Raw genomic sequence first — 13,157 nt, 5'->3', positions numbered from 1 at the left:
TACTAAAGAAACGTCAGCGAGGTACAGTCCTTGCCCTCAGCTTACTGAGTGCTGAATTACAGGAAACTCAGACCACACATATTAAGGTGCCGGGTAAACACAAAGCAACCAATAAGTCAGTGCATAGGAGTGGCTGACTAGGTGTAGAAGGGGGACTGGAAACAGTAACTGGCTACCGCGTAAAGAAGAGACTTTGGAGCCTTCTCCAGACGGGCGGGGCGGCTCATTTTCCAGCGGGCAGCGGCAGAGCTTCGCGAGCAGCGCTGCCTCCCCGCCCCCAGCCCACGGCCCCGCGTGGCGGCGGGGCCTGGATTGTCCAAGAACTTGGCTCCGGGCTCCAGTTTCCCAACTCACTCGGAGCTCAGAGAATTGGTGACTCAGGCGAGGGCCCTCCCGGCACGCTGCGTTCTCAGCCGGCCTGCAGTGACTCACCACCTCGCTCCCTCCCTCACTGCTGACCCCGGGCCAATCCCTTAATGAGTCTACACCCCACTCTTCTCACTTGGCCGGGACAATTGCCTGGTGCAGTTTTTAGCTCCCCGGGGGCAGGGCTTCTGTCAGCAACCGTCCAGGTTCCTCGAGAGAGGCTTCTCGTAGGGTCTGGAGGAGCATAAAACCCTTGGGTGGACCCAAGGTCTCAGGCCCTCCCCGTGCACCGAAGGAGGGCTTTAATGCCTGTGCATTCTTCTAATTCCAGAGCCTTTCAACAGCATTTTATACCGAATACAATTCCGCAAGTCTTGGTGTCCTGGAGGAATTTTCCCTTGGACACCTCTTGGTCAAAATTTGCTTGGGGGAAACAAAAAAGCAACCAGAGTAGGCCCCCAAAGTCTGCAAAGCAGAGACCAGTGGCAATGGGAGGTGAGAGTGCGGCGGACTGACCAACGGGCCCCGGGGCAAGGGGACCACCGCGCGAGGGCGCGGGCGGATGCTCTGCTCGCCCGCGCAACCGAAAACGGGCGGCGAGTATCGCGAGAGGGCTCAGCTCCCCTGCAGCGAGCCCTCGGGCAGGAGCAGAGGCCCAGGCGGCGGGCGTGGGCTGCGGGGTCGCTCGCTTGGTTCCCCGGCTGGCATCTCGGCGCCCCTACTTCCAGCGCGCCCCGTCGCAGCCAGGCGACCTGAGCGTCCCCCAACCAGCCTTGGGCCGGAGTGCTGCCCGCGGTCCTTCGCTCGCCCGGCCGCCAGCGCTCGCCGCCCGGCCGCCAGCGCTCGCCGCTCGGCTGGGACCCGGCAGGTGGACTGCGGCGGGCGCACCCTCCTTCCGGCCCCGGTCCCTCTCCCGGACCCTCCCTCGAGCCCTGGCGCGCCTCTGCTCCCCGGCCAGAGCTCGCAATCTGCGCCCCCGAGTTACCTGCCTCGGGAAGTCCCAGTTCGCAAGCAGCCCGGACTGTAAAAGGGTGGATTCGGCAGAGCCCAAAACCACATTCCTAGGGGAGGGGTGGGGTCCCCATCTAGAGGGTCGCGGATCGCATTACCGGCCGAGGGGAGGAGACAGCGGAAGGGAGAGTCAACAGGGGTAAAAGTTGCTTTTCGCTTAGTACTCCCCCTCCCCCTCCCTAACGCGCTGCGATGCCGGTTGGCTCGGGGACCCAGTGTCCGCCCAGGTTCCGGAGCCCGACGGCCCCGGAACGGTTTGGCAGGACAGAGGCATCTTTACATCCGCGGATGCGGCAGTCAGAGCGCCGGTTGGTCTGCAGGGCTGCCGGGCTCCGGGGCCCCGAGGGCGACCCCCGGCTGCCCGGGGGCGGGAAGCAGAAGCCCGCCTCCGGGCACCGAAGATCTAGAGCAATAACAGACGCATAAATAAATCAATGAGCAGCTCTTTGCTGCCAGCAGCAGGGAACCCTCGGGCTGATTAAATGCAGACGTGGGGTGTCTGCCAGGACAGGAGGGCGGTGGGGTACAGGGAACCGGCGTGGAGGCGAAGGGTGGGGGGAAGGGAGGCCGGGCCAGGAGCGACGGGAAAGACCCAAAGCCACGTTTTTAAACATGGAGGGGGGGGAATTTTAAAGGCAAACAGTACGGGGGAGGGGGGGGCCGGGCTGCGGGCCTCTGGGCCTCCCAGCCACCCGGGGCAACTTTCCGGGCGGGAGGTGCGGCCCGAGGGGCGGCGCCGGCGGCGGGAGGCGGGAGTCCGAGGCCGAGGGAGGGGGGGGAGTCACTTTAAAGGCTCTTTCTTACCCATAATGCTTTGTGGGGACGTTGACAAGTGGATCCAAGATGGCGTAGAAAGTAATGACAGGTAAGTCCTGACTTCCCCCTTCTCTGCTGCTGGGACCGCTCCGCGAGCTGCCGGAGCCCTCCGGAGAGGGGACCGGACTCCCCTCCGGTCCTCCGAGTCTCGGGAAGGGCGGCCCCGGGGCGGGCCTGGGGCCTAGACGGCCCGCGGCGGGGCCTGGGAAGCGGGGCTCTTCGAGGCGAGGCCCGGACGCTGGGGCTGTTTACAGCTTCTTCCCCTCCCTGGCCCCCTTCCCCTCCGCTGGGGGCCGCGGAGCCCTCGGCCCAGGCCGTGGAGGGGGCCTCGCAGACCCCGGCCGCGAGCCTGAGGGAGGTTTGTCCAGCCCACGGCACTCCGGGAGGGGGAGTCGAGCCGCCTTGCACGCTCGCCTCCTCCGGGTCGCGGCTGGGGGTGGGGAGCGTGCAGGCCTCCCACGCCCCGCTCGATTGCCCCCTCTGGGCTCGGACTTCCACGCGGGGTGGGGCGGGGGCCGGAGGGTGGGCGCGGGGAAAAGTGGGTCAGGGGTGCACCCCTCCCTCCCCCGCCGAGGGCTGTTGCCTGAGCTTCACTTTCTTTACCCCCTTTCTCCGCCCCCTCCTCGGAAATTCTCATTGGCCCACAAGCACATCAACAAAAATAAAAACAGAGGATCCTTTCCTGGAGATTCCTTCAAGACTTCCCTTTTCTTGAGCTAAGGGACCGCAGTTTTATCTAAGGAACTTTGATTGCTCTCCCCCCAAATTATTTGAGGCTTCTGCACCCTCCCCTTTGCTGAGGATCCTCCAGCCAGGGTTGGAAATCAGGGCCTTAGGATTCTTCTTGGATTGAGACCCTCAGGTTTTGTTTGAAACTCAAAATTGTTGTTCCTTCACCCTCACCACTTACACTTTCCAGGCAAATCGTTAATAGATGTGTAACTCCAGAGACAGTGGATTCCTAGAGTTGGGCGGGGGGAGGGGGGAGGAAGGCGTCGTCCTGGCTAGTTCTTAATTTTGCCCTCTCTTTAACTCGTATGAATGGATTTCTTCTCCTTCATCTTTTCTTTTTTCTCCTTTTTTTTATTTCATTTTTTGAAAGTAAGGTCAGTCAGATATGACATTTTTATGTTTGGATTTTAAGAGCACTTTATAATTATTCTTTTATCACACAGAGAGGAAATGTTTTTGTTTTAAAGTAAAGCAAACAGACTCATTTACAAAGCTGCATACTGTACCATTTTGGTAACTTTTTCCATTTGAAATTTATATGCCCTTTCACTTCAGGCTGATAGAATGTTTGCTACTGATCATGTCTCTTACTGGTGTTGTATAGACACATTATACTTTTCTGTTTATCTCAGGAATTGGATGAAGTAATTGATCACTAAAGAACTACAGTGCTGGTGAGATGTGTAAGGTGAGACTGCAGTTAAAAATGATTTACCTTTTTTCCTTCTTTATTTTAATCAAGTCATGAGGGTGAGACTGAAACTAAGTAATTTGATGGGGCCATCTTTATTTCCAAATCACTCACTCAGTCAAATGGGAGTAGAGGCAGGGCTAGATTTGGAAAGGACAACTGTGTCAAGTATACCAAACTTTTCAGCTACTGGAGCTTATCCAGAGCCAAGTGTTATTTGCAGCCATCCTTGATTAGTATCTTCACCAGGGGTAATTATAGTTTGCCTATTTAAATTCCCTTGTGTAACTTTAATTGAATGTCTTAATTTTATCTGTGCTTTGGTGTCCATCACTTAGTCTGCATTGAGTGTTAGTGATTGTGTATGTGGATTTTGTATGTCTGCAGTTTGTGGGACTCGTGTAAAGTACACCCTTTCCATTGGAAAGCGTTATTTCAGGCACATCCTGCTTTTATTTTCTGAAAAATGGAACAGTGCTTGTCTCTCTCATAATTATTTGGAAATAAAAATGATAGTGTTGCATTTTGGTTATAGGTTATTAGGGATGAGACTGGCTTGTCATTATCTTCTGGTCACATGTAGTGTGTGAATTCAGAGTGTTGCTTTATTTAATCTAACTTATAAGGCTTTGGATTTATAGAACATTATTAATATAGTGTCACTGAACAGTCAGTATTCTGTACTGGTGAGAAGGAGAGTGGTTTGCTAATTTTACATTATTCACAAGCAATTTTCTCAACTTTAAAAATATATCTTTTTATTTATTTTTTATTTTAGTCATTGTAGATGTACTATACTACAGTGTGTGTGAGTGTGTCTGTAAAATATTTTACTATGGTTTATTGAGAAAATGTAAGTTGTTATGGTAGATTGGTTACTGCAGGGTTTTGTTTTTTTTTCCTTTAACACATCTGGGTAGCCTTTGAATTTTGAAGTCCACTCACAAAGTTTTCATCTCTATCACACATCTGTTTAAGAAGAGTAAGCTGTGCTTTATTTTATTCCAGATTGAGGCATACAATTGACATTTTTGCCTTAAAAAAAATACTTGGGAGAGGAAGGTGGACATAAACCAAGATCTTTTTGTAAGTGCACACACCACATTTGCTTGTGTTTGAAACTCAGAAGTGCTTGTGTGTATTACATATATTTTTATTTTTATTGTTAGCAGAGCAAATATGGATTTTAAAATTTATTTATTTTCAGCTTACAGATGGAGGCATATTCATGCCTTAGACCTCCCAAACTGTACCTTTTATCTTTTTTTTTTAAATACATATTACTTTGGGGAAAGAACCAATGATCTACTTTTGGGCCTATGGAGATGTTTGTTTATAATCCAAAAGGGACTATTTAGAAATAGGTAATCTTGTGTGGCCAGTGTTGTTTGGCCTGAGCTGTGTCAAGACATTTTCCACAATTTTCACACATGTAGACCATGTGAAGTGTTAGTATTCACTTCAAAGTGAAGTTGGTGGTTGGCCACCGAACAGGTTGTCACACTAAGCATTCTAAAATGGGAAATGCCATAGTATTGAAGTTTGTGGTGAAGCGGGGGTCTGTGTCTTTGAGCTGAATGAAGACACAGCTTTTTTAGTCTGTCCTTTTGGCTGGGAAGCTGGGACACTATTTTTAGGTAAGGCGGGAGTTTTGGGGAGTCAGTAAGTGCCTCTCTATCAGCTGGTGTGCTTGATTTTTGCAGTTGTTAGCAAGAAGTTTCATTTCTAATACCATAAGTATTCAATCTACATTGTTTTAAAGTCTGTATACATTTATGGACAGTCCAGTGTTTTACTGGAGAAGGGAGTGATGCCAAAATAACAGGGGAAATCATTCCTACTTGCAAAGGCCTTGTGTAGTTTAAAAATATAGAGCATATTCATGAAAGGCTAAGAATATTGCAGAGGGACCTACAAATAAGTAGACCAGATCTTACACATGCATTTTTGTTCTCTGTTTAAGCAGTAGGCATGGTATTGATATTAAATGTAAATTAGTCTATATTATCTGTCAGACTATATTTAAGATTCTAAATACAGGCCCAGCACAAGAAGTAAGGTCCTTTGCCTGTTGTTTTAAATGCATAGCAGTTTTAAATGCATAGTAGATTTGGGGCCAAGTTTATCAACTTGTCGGTAAACAAGAGATGGGGAGGAGCTACTTAAAAAATTATAAACAAATTGTTATGGCTGTTTATTTCCATAAACTTAGATAAGTATACATGCAAATATAATTTGATTTCTAAGTAATAGTTTGAATTGTTTTCTAGGAGAGAAGTATGATATGTGTGGAGAGTGTGGCCACAGCAGCTTGTAGTTCATTTAAATTGCTGGGTGTAGTCGGGATGACTTCGGTAGCATTGGCTAGGAGCAGCGTAAAACTTAGTGGTCTGTCACTTCACCGGTGGCTGAGATTATCCTTTTGAGCTACACTGAATTTAATAGAGTTAATATTCCTCTTTCAAAAATAAATAGATATAACGTGAAGATTTTTAATTTATATGTATATATATGTGTGCATATATATTTATATATGTATATATCTTTATTTTAAAAGCTACCAATTGTATAAAGCAAATTGAAGGTTTTTCAGCATACTACTAAAGAGTCATACCAACTTGTTTACTGGTGTAAATTGTACTGGGTCAGTTTCTCCAAGGGCAGGAAGTTGTATGGTAAAGCCAGAATTTGTGTGTTCAACTTGTTTTGACTCCCCAAAACTCTGATTCATCATTAGGTTCTTCAAAGAATGCACGGCAAATTTTTTTGAGTAAACCATTGTGACGTGTGAATGTTTGTGATTTTTGTTATTTCTGTGCCATATTTTAGGTGTTCTCGGAACATCTGAATTTGCCTTTTTGCTTTCTTCTGTCGATATTCTCCTTGTGGTGAAAATATTCCTGTGAGGCGAGCTTCCTTTCAGTAGGCAATATGTGTAACTAATATAGTTAAAAAAATTATTTATTTTTATGTAAAACTGATGCATGGGGCTTCCCTGGTGGCGCAGTGGTTGAGAGTCCGCCTGCCGATGCAGGGAACACGGGTTCGTGCCCCAGTCTGGGAAGATCCCACATGCCGCGGAGCGGCTGGGCCCGTGAGCCATGGCCGCTGAGCCTGCGGCTCCGGAGCCTGTGCTCTGCAACGGGAGAGGCCACAACAGTGAGAGGCCCGCGTACCAAAAACAGAACAAAACAAAACAAAACTGATGCATGCTATGGTAAACAAATCGGAGCAGTGCTAAGTGTATATAGGAAAAAAGATAAAAAGCCTCTGCTCTCCTTCCTCCATCTTTAGCCATGTCCCCCTAATCTGACCGTAGAAAGCAGTTGGTGTTACGTGGTGTTTGGAAGACCTCTCTTGCCTAGGTGCGCGGGCAGTAGTGAAAGCAGAGGGAGAAGTCAGGGAAGGCACGGCCACTGAACCCGTTTAGATGTTAGGCAGGGATTCCGCCCTTATTTCCTGTGATGTTAATTAATATTGATAATCTTAAACTTCCATTAGTTTAAGATAACTGTAATTGAATTGTTAGTGAAACACTCAAACAGTTAATTGCATTGTCAGGTTGGTAAAGTTTTGATTTGTTGATCTTGTAAGGAAATAAATAATTGGAAATTGAATTCACATAACCTTAGGGCTGGGAGTAATGTTGGTAATTATCATCTGTGGAATTTTATGATGAGATGCACAGTATACTTACTATAGGCTTTTTATAACTCATTATCTTTCCTTTAGTTTTCAGAACAACTCCAAGATAGCTGTTATTTCTGCTTTGCAGAGGAAATTTAGGTTAAATGTGAATTAACAAACATAACGTCACAAGACTAGTAAGTAGTGGTGCTGGCGTTGTGCCTTGGAAAGGGCGTTCTCTTTCCATTGCAGTATGCTCTGCTGCTTCTATCTAGTCTGTCTTATTTTCCAGATGAGGAAATTGAGGCCTGGAGAAGTCAAGTGGCTTGCCCAAGGTCACACAGCTGATTAGTAGCAACATTAAACCAAACTTTTATCTCTGGACCCTTATCTCAGGACTCTTGGTCCTGGCTGGTTATGCTACATTTTATTGAAGTACTATGGACCAAAGGACCATATGCTGTGACCACTGGATACAAATGCTTCAGAACTGATATATCAGCAGTGGTGTTTTCTAGTATGTATTAAAAGGTTCCTTCTCTCTCTTTCAGACATTATAAAGAGCTCTGATGGGCTATTTGGGTGATACCCAGTGCAGTGAACTGCAGGTGAGTAAGGTCTGGGAGAGCCTTATTTACAAAGCAAGGACTTGATAATGCCTGAGGAAAAGACAAAAGAGACTTAATCTAGAGGAGGGTGTCTGGTCAGCAAGATGAGGTGGGACAAGGTGGAGGAAGTAGGGCACTGGTGCAGCAGTGGTGACCTGACTGAATTGGCTACTTCTGGAGCAGACTGGATGATGGTGAACCTACTCCACACAGACTGCCTGACGCTTTGTCAGTTTGTTTGAAGAGAAGTGCGGGTAGGTTAATCTTCCACTTCTGTTTTGAATGAGTAACTGCACAGGGATTCAACCTATCTGCATATGATTGGATCTTCAGAGGTCCTTCAGTTTTTTGTGTCAACATTCTTGAGTGTTGATCACCCAGTGCTCTGATGAACAGGTTAAGTATTAAATTGTTTGTTTTTCCTGTTATCTACTATGTGTGTATTGTCATGAATGACTGTATATATCTGCATTTTTGAGGCTCTAGATGCCAAGAACATATCAAAGGAAACAAAAGGTTAAACTTTTTTCCTAATGGTTGTATTAGTCCTTCAAATTATTTGTTTTTTGCTGAAATGCCCTAAGAATGACATTTTAGTCTTGAGTATTTATTATTTCACAGTTAGTAATCTTCTTGGTCCATTATGGTATCTTGGCCATTCAGTATTAAACTAAGAAAATGGTAATACTACAGAAAAACAGTTAGAAGACTGTTTTAATATTGTCCTTGTGGGGCATCGGTGCTAAAATTATTTTTTGATACATTTTTAATACTAGTCCCAGAGACTTTAATGAGACAATGCTATATACTTTTAGGGTTTATAATTAAACTTAGGCTTGGCTACTTACTGATTGCTAAAGTAAAACATTGTTGTAGGGGTTCTTTGTTTCCTGAGTTAGGGTAGTTTGCACATTCATCCCCCGCAGGTTCATGGGGGTGATCAGAAGACTAGTTGAGCTGGTTTCTTGGTCCTTGGAAAGCTGGGGTCTGGGTTGTCATAGGTCATTGTGATAAGAAGTGTGTGAGAGTTAAGGCCAAAGTGAGCAGTAAAAGAGAGGTGTGGTCCTCTTCCTGAGAGTATATCGAGTTTGCATCCTGGGACCCCTAGTTTCCGCAGTATGGTAGAACTTTCTCTCTTAAATTACAAAATAATTTAAGAATTGTTATTAAGTAAATTGTTAAATATTTGGGTTACTACCCCTAAAACAGTTGATTTTCTTTTTGGCATTCTGTTAAAAATATATATATATATATGTATATATATATATATATATATATATACACACACACACACACACACACACACACACATATTGTACTCATTTTTAATTATGATGCATATAATTTGAATTTTTCTTATTTATTAGGTTATGAAACATTTCCATGTTATAGTTGTCACAATTTTAATTGACATGATTACACTTTGAGAGGCTGCAAAATATTTCATCAAGTCATGCCGTCAGTAATTTACTTCAATCTTTTTATGTTAGATGTTTATGTTGCTGGCTGGTTTTCAGTTAATACTTGAATCTACGTTATTGTATATATTATTGTATTTTTTTCTGGCTAATTATATCTCTAGGATAAATTTTTGAATGCATTATTGTGTTAAATGGTATGAATGTTTTTATGGCTTTTGATATATATCACCATACTGTTTTTTAAGAATGTTATACCAGTTTGTACCACTAAGAGATATACAGATGAACCTGTTTCACCATAACTGGATATAAATACGTTTTTTCTTAAAAGATTTTGCTTATTTAATAGTGTAAAGTGGCATTTGTACTTCTTTGTTCTATAATGTTGAATTTTTCTCTTTGAGTCTCTTCATGGTGAATTGTTTGTTCATATCCTTTGCTATTTTAATCAGCAAACTATTGATGTGGGCTTTGGATGGTAAGGCACGTATAACCAGCTAATAAACAGGTGCTTATTAAAAAGATGATCAGAACATGTTCAGTGAGAATGTTCAGAGAGAGTCTAGTCTAGATGGTAAATTTTCTTGAGAATAGTGGTTGAAGGGGAACAGGTGAGTTATTCCAGATTCAGTTCAGCAAATGTTTAGTACGCATCTGTGTACCATGTGTTGCATCCTCTTAGTGCTTCTCAAGTCATCATGGCATATACTTGGTTGAAGGAGGAGGCTGCTTGAGGCTGCTTGAGGCTTGACTTGTTGGGACTTTGGCTCTGAAGTCGCTTTGTGGAGGGCTGAGGGGATCACTGACTAGAACATCTTTAGCTCATTCACGGCATACCACAGTGCCACGGCACTTTGAGAAGCTCTGTTCTGAAGGATACAAAGATGAATAAAACATCATTTCCTCTGACAAGGAACGAATCATCTAGTAGAGAGAGTAGGGGCACCAAAACAAGAAAGGACTAATAGGAATTTGAAGGGTGCTGTAAGAGGGGTTCAGACAAGGTGCTTAGGGGTTCAGTGGAGGGAGTGATACTGCCCCCTTGGGGATATAAGCTAACACTTCAACTGAGGAGGTGGCATTTAAATTGCACCACTGTGAAATTGAGGCGCCATGGCAAGAAGAGGGCATTCTGGAGGGAAGGGTAGCTTGAGCAAAGGCTGAGGGGTGGTGTTGGAAATGAGGTGGCTGTCCGGAAACTGCGTATCCAAATTACCCGGACCCTGGGTTACATGAAGGAACGTAGCGCACAGTGCGGCTGTTGAGAGGTCATGACTGGGTTTTGGAGAATGAATATGATGGATTGTCAGTGAGGAGAAACTAGAGACAGCGTTTTCAGTTGGGTTCCTGGTATTACTCCAGGTGAGGGATGATGAGTGCCTGAGTTGGTGTACTTGGGGATGAAAGGAGGTGGTGGAGTCAAGAGGTATTTTGGAGGTTGAACAGAGAGATGTGGTGACTGATTAGGTAGGAGGGGAAGCGAACAGTCAGTTCTATGTCTCAAGTCAGAGATGATGCTGAGGTTTTTATGGTTGGATGGCTGGCAGAATGGGGCAGCAGAAGTCAGGAGGAAGAACAGGCCTTAGGGGTTTAGAATAGAGAAAAGACGAGTTTGGTTTTGTGAGTTTAAGGAACTAGTAGAAAGGTGAAATCAGAATCTTAACCCTGGAAGGAACAGATGAGGAAGTTCAGGGCCCAGAGGAGCTAGAGGGACCAGTGAGGTCTCACAGTTAGATAAAGCAGAGTGTAGACTGCAGCTGCCTGATTCCCAGTCCAGCACTCTCTTCACTGCCTCAGACTGAGAAACTTCTCTGCGGTGTTTTCCTCGCACCCAGGTGTGCTCAATAGGAAGTTGGAAGTGGCAGAGCTTATGTTGGGAGTGAAGAGTTTATTTCTTAATTACATTTTTTTATTATGGAAAATTCCAGATGTATAGAAGTGGAAAGGGTATAATCAGTCCCACTGTACCCGTTGTTCAACTTTAATAGTTACTAATGTTGTTTCATCTGTTTCCTCCCTCTCCATCAGTTATATTGAAGCAAATCGGGTAGAGTGTTTTGGTGAACCTGAACTCTGGGTATCTGTAGTTAAGGAGAATCGAACAGTTCAGTAGGGTATGTTCTGAGCTTTCTGGGTGGGGGTCTAGAGTGAACAGAAGTAGTATTAATTGCCAGAATTCCTGGGCAAATCACTTACGTCTTCTGAGCCTTCGTTTGTCTGTGAGACGGAGGTAATAATGGCAGCGTCACAGAATCACCTGAGATAAGGTGTAGAAAACCCTCTGTGAACTGTGAGCCTGAAGTGACGCAGATTTTAGTTGTTGGTAATAACAGAAAGGTGATGCTATTCCTTTGGGCTTCTGTGTTGCTGGCATTCAGTACATTTTTATTATTCAACAAAGAATTATGTGAGGTACCTGAGGCTTCAACAGGGAACAAAACAGACAAAATCTCAGCTCTCCTGGAGCTCATGTTCTAGGTCTGGAGTATAATAGGAAGCTAATACCTTAATAGTGATTAGTGTGGGCCAGACACTGTTCTAAGTGCTTTCATATTTTACCCTATTTAATTCTTGCAGCAATGCCTTGAAGTGTAGCACTGTTATTATTCCCATTTTGCAGATTTGGAAATCAAAGCAAATTTTTAAGCAGATTGCCTCAGGTCACAATGCCAGGATTCATATTGAGGCAGAGCTGGCTTCAAGCCTTACACTCTTACCCCTGTGCCATTAGAACGCTTCAGCTCATTCATGGCGTACTAGTGTTTGATACAAATAAAAAAGGTAGGCCCTGACTGAAATTATCCCTAAACAAGTAAGTGTTCTCTTCTTGTGGGAGAAAAAAGACAAAAACAAATGAAAAAAATGGCAGTACACAGTTCTCTGTGGATGGGGGTATATTAATATTCTTACATAGACAAGTATTTTTCTTCCTAACTTTTTATAGGCTTCACCAACTTTCTTGGTTTCTTTAGATGCAAATGGCCACCTCAGTGGAAGGAAGTCATTTTCCTGTTGGTACTTGGGAAGAATCGCTTCTTGAATGAAGCTCCTTCTTGTTTACAATTCTTCTTTTTCTCCTGCTGCTCTCTCCTTACCTTGGGGCAGTTCCCTTCTGTGATTTCCCCGGTTCTCTGCTCCTCCTTTTGCGCACAGCTGTGGTGTCCCTTCCCAGTCTCATCATCTGCCCATGTTCTCAAGGATTCCTTCCTTCTGCCTTTGCCTTCTCTTCCCTGGCCTGCCTCCGTCAGTCACCTTGGGCCTTACCCTCTGTTTTGGCTTTTCTGAGTTTATTCATTGGGACGAACATCAGGACCAATTTCCCGCCTCTGGCTCTGGCGCTGCCCTGCCAGCTCTTGTTTCTCCTTCATGGGCAGGGAAGATTGGGAAATGGGCAGTGAGCATTCCTTAAGTTTGCATCGGGATTAGGACATGGGTCTCACTCCTTTTAAGGAGGGTTAGGAGGGTATTATGGCTTGCGTACTTGTGGGTTTTTTTTTAAAATATTGTTAAAATATACATAACATAAAATTTACCATTTTAATCATTTTAGCATACAGTTCAGTGTCATTAAGTGCATTCACATTGTTGTACAGCCAGCACCACCATCCATCTCCGGAACTTTGTCATCTACCCAAATTGAAGTTCTGTACTCATTAAACACTAACCCTCCATTCCCCTTTCCCTCAAGCACCTGGCAAACATCATTCTACTTTCTGTTTCTAAGAATTCGAATAGGGTCCTTTCATACCATAGGTACCTCATGTAAGTGCACTGATACAATATTTGTCTTTTTGCGACTGGCTTATTTCACTTAGCATGTCTTCAAGGTTCATCCATATTGTAGCATGTGGCAGCATTTTCTTCCTTTTTAAGGCTAAATAATAT

At 44.9% G+C, this 13,157-nt stretch overlaps 1 protein-coding gene across 3 annotated transcripts in view; it reads left to right on the top strand.

Moving 5' to 3' along the window:
* Positions 1–2,172: 2,172 nt before the first annotated feature.
* Positions 2,173–13,157, top strand: part of HELZ (helicase with zinc finger) — a 156,496-nt gene continuing 145,511 nt past the window's right edge. For 2 of the 3 annotated variants that reach the window (XM_022589872.3, XM_022589867.3), the window contains exons 1-3: positions 2,173–2,242; positions 3,558–3,613; positions 7,795–7,851. The gene's annotated coding sequence lies outside the window, so the exon portion shown is untranslated. The remainder of the gene's footprint in view (positions 2,243–3,557; positions 3,614–7,794; positions 7,852–13,157) is intronic. The other variant, XM_022589869.3, reaches the window with a different exon arrangement.

Source organism: Delphinapterus leucas, chromosome 19 (assembly GCF_059928025.1).
Source record: "Delphinapterus leucas isolate spDelLeu-1000000601 "Yukka" chromosome 19, BTC_Dleu_Yukka2, whole genome shotgun sequence".
Classification (NCBI taxonomy): domain Eukaryota; kingdom Metazoa; phylum Chordata; class Mammalia; order Artiodactyla; family Monodontidae; genus Delphinapterus; species Delphinapterus leucas.
This window is presented reverse-complemented; position numbering and strand designations above follow the sequence as displayed.